Source organism: Gavia stellata, chromosome 2 (genome assembly GCF_030936135.1).
Source record: "Gavia stellata isolate bGavSte3 chromosome 2, bGavSte3.hap2, whole genome shotgun sequence".
In the NCBI taxonomy this organism is placed as follows: domain Eukaryota; kingdom Metazoa; phylum Chordata; class Aves; order Gaviiformes; family Gaviidae; genus Gavia; species Gavia stellata.
In genome coordinates this window covers 111,771,502-111,784,278 of record NC_082595.1, presented here as the reverse complement: position 1 = coordinate 111,784,278, position 12,777 = coordinate 111,771,502, and the positions used below count along the sequence as shown (strand labels likewise).

The window sequence follows — 12,777 nt, the reverse complement described above, 5'->3', positions numbered from 1 at the left end:
AGCGATGAGAAAGGGCTACATGTAGCTCCCCCTCCAACTTTAACTCAGCCCTGGCATAGCCTTCATTCTCCTCCTGCAGGCATAAAATACATCGCAACACGGTTTTAACGATCCAACACTTAATTTTGCAAAGAATTAGACTGCTTTTTCTCAAGACGTAGCATCTTGAAGCCCTGGTACGTTGCATGCTAAAGTCCATGAGAAGTTACTATTAAAAATTCACTCGTGTCAACTGTTAAACCAGCTTTATGCTCAAGTTGCACAGGCACGTCAAATATGTGAACTGCACCGGCAAGGAGACGCCTGCCAAAGCGTGCAGACAATGCAAAGCTCGAGCACGGCGAGGGGGGAGCTGACGCTTCCCATGCACAGAGCAACACTCCCCCCGCCAGCCCCGCTCCTCCAAACCTCACTTTCTCGCGCCTCCCATCTGTCTCTCCTTGGTTGCGAAGGGAAAGCTGTCAATCTGCAGCTATTGAGGGGATCCACTTGTTTTTTCTGCTATGCCGAGGGGATCTGCCCAAGGAAAAGGCAAATGAACCGAAGGGTGGCTGTAACACGTGCATGTGAGTGTGGTCAGTAGGTGCAAATGCAGCTCCGGGCCACGAGGTGCTCCTGGGGGGGACAGGGATGGGCAGGAGCAAGCCACATGGTATGGGAAGCTATCTAGAGAAGTTGGAGCCACGTGGTATGGGAAGCCACCCAGGGAAGAAGGAACCATGTGGTATGGGAAGCTACCCAGAGAAGATGAAGCTGCGTGGTACGGGAAGCTATTCAGAGAGGATGGAGTCACGCTGTATGGGAAGCTACCTAGAGAAGACGGAGCCATGTGGTATGGGAAGCCACCCAGAGAAGATGGAGCCATGTGGTATAGGAAGCCACCAGAGAAGATGGAGCCTCCTGGTATGGAAAGCTACCCAGAGAAGATGGAGCTGTGTGATATGGGAAGGTACTCAGAGAAGATGGAGCCACCTGGTATGGGAAGCCACCTAGAGAAGATGGAGCCATGTGGTATGGGAAGCCACCCAGAGAAGATGGAGCCATGCGGTATAGGAAGCCACCAGAGAAGATGGAGTCTCCTGTTATGGGAATCCACCCAGAGAAGACAGACCAAGCCACACAGGTGGACTGCTCTCTTGCTGATCTGCAGAGAGCCTTCTCAGGAGGACCTCACCTCCAAAATGAGCTTTAACTCTTCCAGCGCATTCATTACCTGCAGAACTGCGGGTGCAGCACCAGGTGCAGGATGTTCACAGTGGGTGCACGAAGGCACAGGTCTCGGGTGCTCCCTATCCTGAAGCAGGTGAGTGCCCAGGAGACTAAGGAACAAGGCTGAATATCCATCCTTCGTTTTTCCCTAGGAAACATCGCAGAGACTCATGCGATGGGGTTCTGCACCTAGGGCCAAGGTGCAGCTACCTGCAACTGCATTCTTAAGGACCGTATCCGTTATTTCAAAAATTTGGGATGGTCCAAACTATTCCCTGCTCCCACAAGAAACTGTCCACCCACATAATTCACTGTCTCAGTGCAGCAGCTGCACCAAACCCGGGGCAAACATCAGCCTGGGGAACCTGATCCATCACTCCAGCATTCATCAACCCTTCATGGTAATAATGACTTAATGATTTAAAGGGTAGTTAGCTGAGACTGGCGGTTTAATTAATTAATGAAAACCTGTCTTGGAAGGCAGACTTCCTAAATAGCAAGAGCAGAAGGAACGGTGAGAAATATCATTTAAATCCATCCAAATGGTGTTGTTGGCTTTCTACCCAAGGCATTGGTGAGGCTTTAAGTGCCACCAAACACCCCGTGATGAAATCGTGGGGCTCAGGGGAAGCAGAAGAACCCAGACGAGGAGCTCGGCAGCTGGGCACCGGGGAATAACGTGGCCCCAGAGGGAGCGAGACCGCTCCTGCATCTCTCATACTCGTGTCCCGGCAAGTTTGTTTGCTTTGCCAACCATACCGCTCGGCATAATAAAAGCTATTATCTCCTTGTACAAATCTCTCTTTATTTCCTCTGCTCACAGGAGCATTAGGAGGATTAAGGTCTATAAAAGTTTGTTCAGGGGAAAATCTGAAATGAAAACGGAAGCTGGCTCCAAGTTTGGGGGTTTTTTCCCCATAAGAAAGAGGTTTATTGTGTTACCTCGTGCTTTTGAGGCATGGCAATGCTTGCACCTCCGGGTGCTCTGATGGGTCAATAATCGAGATGGGCACTTGCAGAGATGTGCTGGGGTGAGCTTCCCTCCGAGCGTCCTCTCTCGCAAGGGACACTTGATGACTAGCTCAGATGAGATGCCTCCATCGCGGCTGCTAGAAGAGAGGTGGGACGGACCCCCGTCGTCCTGTTCCTGCACCCAAAGGGATGCCAGCTCACAGGATGGATGAACCTCTTTCTGATCATCAACCAAACGAACCGGGGGCCAGAGCAGAGGGAGGACAAGCTCAAAGGAGGCAAAATCCTGCTCGGGTGCCATCGCAGGGCAAGAAGACTCTTAAAATAGGTTTTGTCTATCTCTGTGAAGGGTAAGGAGGACCAGGAAAAGGTCTTTAGAGAATGGGGATATTTTTCTTCCTCCTTTCCTGCCTCTCTTAAAAATGAGACTGAATCAAGGAGGAAAAAAAAAAGAGGAGAAAAAAAAAGCTAATCCGGCACAGCAGAAGGCAAGAGGAGGAGCGATTTCTACAGGTGGTTTATGACTCTCTGCATGATCCACACGCCTGTTACATCCTATCAGATCCTCTTCTTACGGCAAGGTGCTAAAGGATTTATTAGTTCTTGACAGTGTGAGATGTTTAAAAGCTTGAGGATGTAATAACCAAATGTTCACTTGTTAAAATAAAGGCACCGTTTGGAGACGTCTGTGCAATTCTTAGCAGCCTCCCCTACCCCTTGGTCTATATTTACGCTGCCAGCTAGATTAAAACTGTCAGAGCAGGGATGAGAATTTTATTGACATGCTTTGTAGGTGGTATGGCTCCATAAAATAAACATATACAGAGGATGCTCCCTGGTGTTGCTGCACAGGCAGAGATTTTTATAGTACTGACCTGGGGGAGTTTGTATCTGAAATCAATCCCTGATATAAAACAGATTCCAGAGGATACGGAGAGACAGCCTTCACAAATGTCTGCGGAGAGCGTGGGCAGGGATGCAATCCGTTTAACATTTCACATTGAAACCAAACTGCGGAGAAGGGGAGGGCGTGAAATTCCCAGAACCCGCTCCAAAAAACTCTTCAGCCCTCGTGCGCGAGGTGCAATTAATTACTCTGATAACGGGGAGGTTTTGATGCCGGGAAGGGTGCAGGACAGAGCGTGGGGCAGGGGACTCACGCAGATGCTCAGGAAGCAAAATGAGGACTCTTGCCCCAGCTTTGCACTGGCAGAAGTCACTGCCGTGGATGGGGATCTGGCTCTCAAAGCATTTTTCAAAATCAAAATTTTCAGATTTATAGAGATGAAGGCCAGCAGAGATCACTTGACTTCTTGAATATTGCAGAGCCATCAAAGTTCAGCCCCTTCCACCACCATGAGCCCTGAGCTTCTGTTTGGCCAAAACCTGACGCAACCCACCGCTTCCCTTGGCAGCTGGTTCCCAAAGCAATCACCCTCCCAGTTGCAACTCTGGGCCTGAGTCCTAATTTGGTTTTGTCTGGCTTCGGCTTTGAGTCATTCTCTGTTATGCTGGATTTGAAAACCTCTTTAGTAGCCAGCATTTTCCGTTCTCGTTAGTGTTTACAGTGTCATCACCATGTCCCCACTCCTTTTTTTTTCCCCCCAGATACACTCAACAGAGCTCTTCAACCTTCCAAGCTGCAAGACGTTTTCTCCAGCCCCTGGCTTATTTCCATGCCTGTCCTCTCTGCCTTCTCTGGATTTTGCAATCTCCTTGCATGCTTGAGCTCCAGTTTTGTCTCACCAACTCCAGGCACACCTAACATCACCCAAGAGAAGCCCACCTTGCTTTTCATCACATCCCAAGTTCATATTGACTGCCTTTGCTTCCAGGATCTCCAGATCTTCTTGAAAAGCACCATTTCCTGGGATACCATCCACCCAGCACTCCTGTATGCCCATCCTGTATTGGTCTAGCAATGACCTAGTATGTCCTTCCACATCCATGAAGATGTTGAATAGCACTGAGATCTAGCAGAGACTCCCAAGAAGCTCCATGAAACTCAATTTTGAGAATAAAGGTGTTTCATCAGGATGAGGAGAGGTCACCAGTGGCACCCAAGGTAAGGTAGTCATGCAGGGAGAAAATACACACCAACTCGAGGGTGGGTTGACCCATTTACATGAAAGAGGACCACGTGGTAGAAAAACTACCCAACTGCCCTGCTAAACTGTGCTAATTTCTCCCACTTTCTACTACTTGAAGGCTACTCACTCATCAACCAAGAACATGAGCTTTGGCTAAAAGTTGGCAATGGCTTAATGGAAGTGACAGGAGGAGACAACAACCATTACCTCCAGCATAGCAGGGGCGGTACCAGCAACAACCTAATGCTACTGGTAAGATCTGGTAAGAAAAACCATGACAGTCTGAGCCAATTCACTCAGGAAAAATGAAGTTCAGTTGGAAGAAGTACAGAAAAGAGCTGTTGGGTTGATTAAAGGAAAGGCATAACTGACACCAAGATCCCAGGAGAGCTTGGTTTGTTGGACAAGTCAAGCGAAGGTAGAGAACAAGAGCAACAACTTCATAAAAATCCATTAGGGAAGGGCGGTAATTACCAAACAGAAGAAAGAATAAACCAAGTGAAAGGGCAACGCTGGCACAGAAATGATCCGAAACTCATTTCCACCAAAAACGAGCAGGTGGTTTCAGCCTCTTCAGGACCTCAGAAGGATTCCTGGAAGGATGAAGTTAAACAGTTAAAAGGACTGGATCTGTTTGTACTCTGTTTACCTTGGATCAGCCTCACACTTGAGGGCTTTCAGTAGGCACCTATGGAAGCTGAGGAGGAATTCCCCCTCCCCGCTGATGTCTAATCTAGCCTCCAGGGTTTGGTTGTTTTTCTATCTCTGCAGCCCTCTAACATACGGTGAAAAATTGGCCGCTGAGACGGGATGAAAAGCAGTGTGCATCCCTCCCTCCAGCAGCACGAGCAGCTCCATCAGGGTTAATCCAACCACCAGATTTGGGATGAAGAAAGGGCTTTCCTCCCCAGCACCTGCAAACACCCGGTGACAGTACTGCTGGCTGAGAAGGTCCTTCCTGAGCTCAGGGACGACGGTGGAGGAGCCCAGAGTCTGCAAAACACCGCTCTAAGGCAAAAGCAAAGCTCCCCTTTTCTGACCTCCCTTGAAGCAAACAAAATCAGGATAACTCCAATAAAGTCAATGCATTTAAAGAGGAGATTACAGCACCAGGCTGACAGTTGTAGCCTGAAGAGATTCCAATCTAATTTTAGATTTGACACAAACCTTAATGTGGTTTTAATTAATTAATTTAAAAAATCCTTTAATTAATGTAAACCCCTTAAAGCGGTTTTCATTTACTCCATTTCCAGGAGACATTTCCACTTACATTGCTCCTCAGATGCCATTCTGCTGCTTGCTTTTGTTCTTCAGTCAAACCTCAAATATTAGACCTAAACTTCTGTTTATAATACACCGCTGGCCTTGAAAGCTGGGATGCTTTGAGCTCAGGCTATTTCTTGAGCCTTTACTTTAATGATTTTCCAAGTAATGGGGTTTCCATCTCTTTGCTGACTATGCAAAAACTCTACAACTTGTTCTTCCACTGCGTGAAAGTGTCCTCTTTTGCGTCCACTGAAGGACCTCTGTGTTGACTCAGCAAATAAAAGCTACCAAAAATTACACTTGAAGTCTCTGAATCTAATCGTTTAAGTTTATCTCCATTTCTGCATACAAGACAGAAAGGCAGCAGTGACGGCGTGCGTCACCCTGCCCTCCTGGCAGCAACACCCACCTTGGGCAGCTCTCCAGGCCACCAAGGAAGGAGCTCAGATGCGATGTGGGAATGCAGCAGGACATCCCTGGCGTCTAGAGTCCCTGGGACCTCTCTCCCCCTTGGCTCTCCTGATGGCAACCTGCACTTGGTAGAGCAGCCACTGGCTCCTGTCTTCAACCTGCTCCATCTGCATGGCCAGCCTGGGCACCATGTCTAGGTGACCAGCACATACTGCGTCCAGTTTTGGGACCCCAGCATAAGACAAACTGGAATGAGTTCAGTGGAGGCCACCAAGATGGTCAGGGCTGGAGCACTGATCCTGAGACCAGAGGCCAAGGGAAGGGCTTTGCTCAGCTTGGAGAAGAGATGGCCTTGGAGCACCTGACAGCAGCCTGCCCATGCCTTCAAGAAGTTATGGAGGTGATGGAGCCACACTCTTCACAGCGATGCATGATGAGAAGATGAGAAGCAATGGCTGCAAGTGAAGCAAGAGATGTTCAGGTGGGATAGGAGGAAAATCTTGTTCACCACAAGGCCAGCCAAGTGTTGGAGCAAGTTGCCCAGAGCACTTGTGCTTCTCCATACTCGGGGGCTTCCAAAGCCCAACTGGGTAAAGCCCTTCAGCAACCTGGGCTGAGCCCAGCGCTGACCCTGCTTTGAGCCCATCTGTCAAACAACACTATCAGAAATGGAAATAAGCTTTACGGAAAATGAGATGGTTCCAGCCAGACAGAGAGATCGCCAGCGCCCAGGTAAAATGTTAAGACTTCTCCAAGAGGATACTGGATTACAATATGGGGAGACAGAAGAGCTGAAATGAAAGAGTATTAAAAAATACAAAATGCAAGAAATAGTGCAAGCATAAACAAGGCAGAGCATGTTATGCAGAAGGTACTTTCCCTTGGTGGCATGGAGGCAGCAGCTCCAAGAACCTGAGAAGCTTAATCCGAAACTGGAAATTCAATGCATGTCAAGAAAGATGCATTCAAATTGGAATCGGTGAAAGAAGGATATGCAGACAATTTAAGAGGATCCTAAACAGAAAAAAAAAAATGCCTCAAGACTTTAACTACATTATCCTGGCAAGACAAAGCCAAATGAGGGAGAAGGTCCCAAAGGCCTGTTCCACTCCTGCACTGGAGATGTCCAGCTCCTTTGCAGACTCAGTAACATGGGCTTGGGCTAGATATTTCCTCAAAACTAATGAAAGTCCACGTAGAGCTCCGTCCCCAGGGGCTGTGGACACAAAACCCTGTGGACTGAGGGTAACGTGGGAGCCTGGACCTGGGCAGAAGAAACCAGCTGAAAGCCCTTTATCGCTCTGCACTGGGTTCCTCTGCTTTGGGGTAAAGCTTGCCAAGGGGCCTCGGCTCTGCGACTTGCTTCCACACATTGCACGCAATTACTCGCTTTGTGGTTTTATGGGAGTAATTTTATGATCTTTAATAACATACCACATCACTCGGCTGCTGGGACAAGAAGGGGCTCTTGACTCAGCGCCCAAGGACAAGGTCTCCTCCTCCCAGAACCTCACGCCGCCGTCGCAGGCTGTGGGAGAAGCCTCTTCCCAGGCCACCACTTCACCATTTTCTGACCATCGCTAAATACAAAGCTAAGGCTTTTTTGTTCTCTTTTTAAAGCTCACCATGTGTTGGCATTCCCAAATCCAACAAGAAACTCGGCATTCATTTTGAAGAGGCTTCCATACGTCCCACTGAGGACCCAGGAACTCTCCGCGCTAGAAGCTGTACACGTATATCACAAAATAAATCCAGGGCCAAACCTAAGCATATGACGAGACAGCAGGGAAACTTAATTAAAGGAAAGCTACTGACAGCCCAATGATCGTATGCAACAGAGCAGTTAAAATCAATAATTATTTCATATACTTCATTTAATTAACCTACTGTATTTACCCAAAAGGAAAATTACTTCCCCAAGTAGGTTAACTTCCAAATGGGGGGTGGTCTTAAATTAAGGGTCCTCTCCTTTTTGGGTTGATATGCTCTAGTGACAAAAGAGCACAAACTTGCCTGAAGGAGCCCATCTTCTTATGGCCACACACTTCAGGAAAAAAACCAAATAAAAAGATGTCAGCAGGACACAACTGCTCCGTGGTTTTGTTGGACCCAAAAGAGGACACCTCCATGCAGTAGAAGAAGTAGTTGTGGAATTTTTGTGTAGTCCGAGAAGAGACAGAAGTGCTCTTATTCCTAAAACCCCTGAAAATTATTAAAGTAAAGGCTCAAGAAATAGCATTCTCCCCCTCCCTGTCCAAAGTAACTCAACTTAAAAGTTGAGGGTCATCTTTGCAGGTTAACACAGTAATGTTCACGAAAGAAAGCTAATTCTTTGCCTAGTGCCCTTTTCAGGACGTTTTAAGTCCTGAAATCAGGTCACTATTCCGTAGCATTATTACAGAATAAAACTGCATTAATAAAGAAAGATCTGCATTTTTTTTCCCTCACACATCTATAAGAATGAATTCAGCAGCTCCACCGCTGAAAAGCCTTCACTGGGGCTGCAGGTGTCGTACCTGGGGTCATACGTCCCTCCATCGCCGTAAGAAGCCTTGCACTGCAAAGGCAAGCAGTGGCTCGGGGGTCCTTCATGAGACAAGCTAAGTTGTACAAATCCAAGCAAACACAGAATAAATCCTTTATTTTGGCGATTACAGAGTAAATGTACTGGGGCTTTTGGACCTCACAGGACCAGAAACTCATGAGCATCACCCCATGCATCCTGGCGGGGCCGGGAGCCGTGCCGCGGCTGCTCCTGGACCAGGTAGCTACCAGCTCTGCGCACAGATTCCCGCAGAAGCCGAACATACGGCAGCACAGCAGGAGAGACCGCCAGCGAGCGGCGATGAGCAAACGCAGGAAGGACAGGAGGAAGGAGGTCCCTTGGACGCCGGCAGTGGCAGAGTCACTTGCGATGCCTTAGGAGGTGTTTCAAGGGCAACCCTCTGCGGCTGTTTGAGTTTGTAGGCAGCGTAATGAAAAGCTCAATACTGTTTGGTTTATTCTATTAAGGTGCTGCATTTATACTCCTGCTCTGGAAGGAAATTAAGCAATCTATCAATGGAGAGGACTTTTGGGAAAAGACTTGGTGACTTCATCTTAAAAAGGACACTGCCAAGGTTGGGAGCTCTACAAGGGAGATGAGATGACCCCTATGCCGGCTCCTACCTCCATCAGATCTCTGCATGCTGCTCATCACCCCTTCCACAAACCAAAGGTTATCACCCTCCCAAAACTGGGGTGTCTAATTAAAAAAAATCATCCGGGGGGAAAAAAAGGAAATACCTTTCTGGAGCCCACGTGCCACCGCAGAGCCTGGTGTCACGGGGGTGTAGGATACTGAGGCTCTGCCTCTCCTCGGGGCAAGGGTGACCCTAACCTCCATCAAGTATTACATCATTTTACAGAAAAGGAACAAAACAAGTGGTGGTCTGTGCATCAGCGCAGCATTTCCAATACCTCAAATCATTTTTGTACTCTCCTGTATGACCAACATGCCTTATTTTTGCGTTTGCAGCTTCTCAGCAACAACTGAGGCTGCTCCCCGTCCTGCAGCCTCCTGACTCCATCGCATCTCCACCACGCTGCCCTGATGGCTTCTTCTAACAGCCTTCACGCCACCTCTGCTAACCCTACAAGCCAATGAGCAACGCACGTTGAGCAGCGAAGCTGTTCTGCTTGCCTCCATCCGTCGGCTTTTGACCGCACCAGCACTGTTCTGAACTCACAGAATCACAGAATCACTAAGGTTGGAAAAGACCTGTAAGATCATCAAGTCCAACCATCAACCCAACCCCACCATGACCACTAAACCATGTCCCACAATGCCTCGTCCACACGTTCCTTGAACACCTCCAGGGATGGTGACTCTACCACCTCCCTGGGCAGCCTATGCTAGTGTCTGACAACCCTTTCAGGGAAGAAATTGTTCCTAATATCCAGCCTGAACCTCCCCTGGCACAACTTGAGGCCATTTCCTCTTGTCCTGTCACTAGTCACTTGGGAGAAGAGACCAACACCCACCTCCCCACAACCCCCTTTCAGGCAGTTGTAGAGAGCGATGAGGTCTCCCCTCAGCCTCCTCTTCTCCAGACTGAACAACCCCAGTTCCCTCAGCCGCTCCTCATCAGACTTGTGCTCCAGACCCCTCACCAGCTCCATCGCCCTTCTCTGGACACGCTCCAGCACCTCAATGTCCTTCTTGCAGTGAGGGGCCCAAAACTGAACACAGGATTTGAGGTGTGGCCTCACCAGCGCCGAGTAACTCAAACAACCTTGGGTGACCTCACCTCCGCGTGATGGATGGACATCAGCTCCATCTCACGGCATGGCTCCGCAGCAGAGGACCCACCCCAGGAGAGGACCTCCAGCATCCGTGTGCTGGGCGTGAAGCTAATCCGAAGGCAAAGGGAAGGGAGGTCTGCACGGATGGACCGCTGCCCCGTGGAGCCCAGGCAGGATGCTCAGAGAGATCTTTTTGCTGACCTCCACACCACCCAGGAGACATCGGTGGCCTTTTCTCCTCCTTTCCCAGCGAGAAACCACGTGCAGGCATAGTTCAGGGCTCCAACACTCAAACCATCTGACTTGAAAAAAATTGAAAAAACTTTCGCGGGACGGACAAAGGCTGAAAAATTAACTGTCTGGCCTCTTCCCCCGCTGAGTTTATTGCTGTCTTGGCAGATGAATTTCAGGTTGCTGCCACAGCCGCAAACTGCTTGTTCTGCCAACTGTACATTACTAACATTGGAAGGTGTCCAGACCTAGGAATCTTTTCTAAAAGCATTTGCTTCATACTTTAAATAGCGGCCCAGCAGGCAGGGGGATGGGAGGGAGGGCTCAGCCCCTGCGTGCGATCCATCTGCAAACTTCTGCCGGCTCCTCCACCCCTTTGCAGGTTAAAACCGAGAACGACCCGTGGTGGAGACGCAGGGGTGGGGAGAGCCGGTGGGATGTGACCTCCAAACCCCCCAAGGCTGGCAGCGGGGATGATGCCCTCCCCGGGATGTCCCTGCTCCCCCGGTGCTGCCACCTGCCCCCTCCCAAGCTCTCCAACTCTGCGCCTGGCACATTTTCCAAATTCAATTAATAACAGGACATTGGTTGTTTTTTCATTGAAATCTGCTCTGCTACGAGGTTTAGCACCAGTTTTCCCAGCGCTTATGGGTTCTGCTTATTATTGGGCTGAACGGCATCGTTTGCTGGGACCTCCTGATCCCACTGAACCACATCGCTGCACGGTCCAAACTCCCCGGCTCCTCTCTGTTACATGAAACCACGTCTCCAGGTGGGCTTCCTAACGGAGCATTAGAAGGAGCATGGCCAATGCTGTGGGATACGTCCCTGTTCACAATACTTCAGTAGCAAAACCACACCCTCAACAGTTAGCAAACATTAATTGGATTTATGGCTGAGAAACAGAGAGGAGGAGGAGGAGGAGGATGGACGTGGGCAGGGAAACACAACATCTAACACTTGATATAACTACAAGGACAGAAAATTGTCTCTGGCCACAAATATTCTGACTTTTTGCTGTATTTTTCCTACCTCCTCATGTAACATGCTCTCGCATGCTAAGAACAAATACAAGTGAAGTTTCTTTTCTTCGGTAGTTCGGCGCCACACTAGATAAGCCGGCAATACAGAGCAAAGCTCAAGGCATAATATTTTTAAGTAGTGCTTGTCCTAGTTAATGTTCAGCCCTGCTGTGCAATGTCAAGAAAACTAATGAACAGTGAAGTGGCAGCAAGCAGGAACCTGGGCGTACTCACCCGCTACCAAACTCCTTTCAGAGCCCGGGCACAACGTGAATGAAATCTAAAAGCAGTCGTCCTGCTTCATCGGGAAGCCTGGGCAGCCCGCACAACGTGAGCCGAATGATTTGCTGCTGGGCTTGACTCAAAATTCAGTCCCTAAAATAATAGTGAGCTGGGAGGACCTATGGCAACGCTTGCTTTAAACTATAAGAGGGGAGTTTCAGACTAGATAGAAGGAAGAAATTGTTCATGCTGAGGGTGGTGAAACCCTGGCCCAGGTTGCCCAGAGAGGTGGTGGATGCCCCATCCCTGGAAACATTCCAGGTCAGGTTGGACGGGGCTCTGAGCAACCTGGTCTGGTTGGAGATGTCCCTGCTCATGGCAGGGGGTTGGACTAGATAGCCTGGAAAGGTCCCTTCCCACCCAAACCATTCTGTGATTCCATGGAGCGTCTGTGCGTGCATAACCACGTTGCAGCCACGGGGTTTGGGAAAAATTTAACATCTGTTAGCAGGCAACACGGCTCCACTCGGAGCGTGTGGCAGGAGCTTTGGCAATAGCAACGCCTGACGGATGATGCGCTCTCAGCGCTAATACTGAGCGGGATTCACCTTGTGGACGAAGGACAAAGTATTTGCACGAAGGACAAAGTATTTGCACAAAAGAAAAAGCATTTGCACGAAGGAAAAAGTATTTGCACAAAGGACAAAGTATTTGAGCGCACGAGATGGGCAGCCCGTAGCATGCACGACGCGGAGCGAGCTGGATCCCCCCTGCAGCAGCTCCAGGAGGGATGCTGGGGTTGCAAGGACCAGAACAAGTCCTACTCCCTCCTTAATACACGTCACCACTTCTCCTGTGCATTGCTTGAGCCCTTTGGACCTCTACATTTCAGTCTATGAGTTGAGACTCAGGGTGAATTTTAACCTTTATATGGCTTCTCAAGCATCTCTTCTCTGTTTACCGGTTACAGCGCCGTATTCCCTGGCGGGAGGCGGATTAATGCCCCCTCTAATCTGTTTGGTTGGCAGGAGAACAGCTCTAACAAGGGTACATGGTTCTTCACCAAGTCT

The 12,777-nt window shown here is 49.1% G+C and overlaps 1 protein-coding gene across 1 annotated transcript in view; it reads right to left on the bottom strand.

The window, feature by feature from the left end:
- Positions 1 to 12,777, bottom strand: part of NCOA1 (nuclear receptor coactivator 1) — a 131,943-nt gene that overhangs the window by 48,576 nt on the left and 70,590 nt on the right. The gene's annotated exons all lie outside the window — the stretch shown is intronic.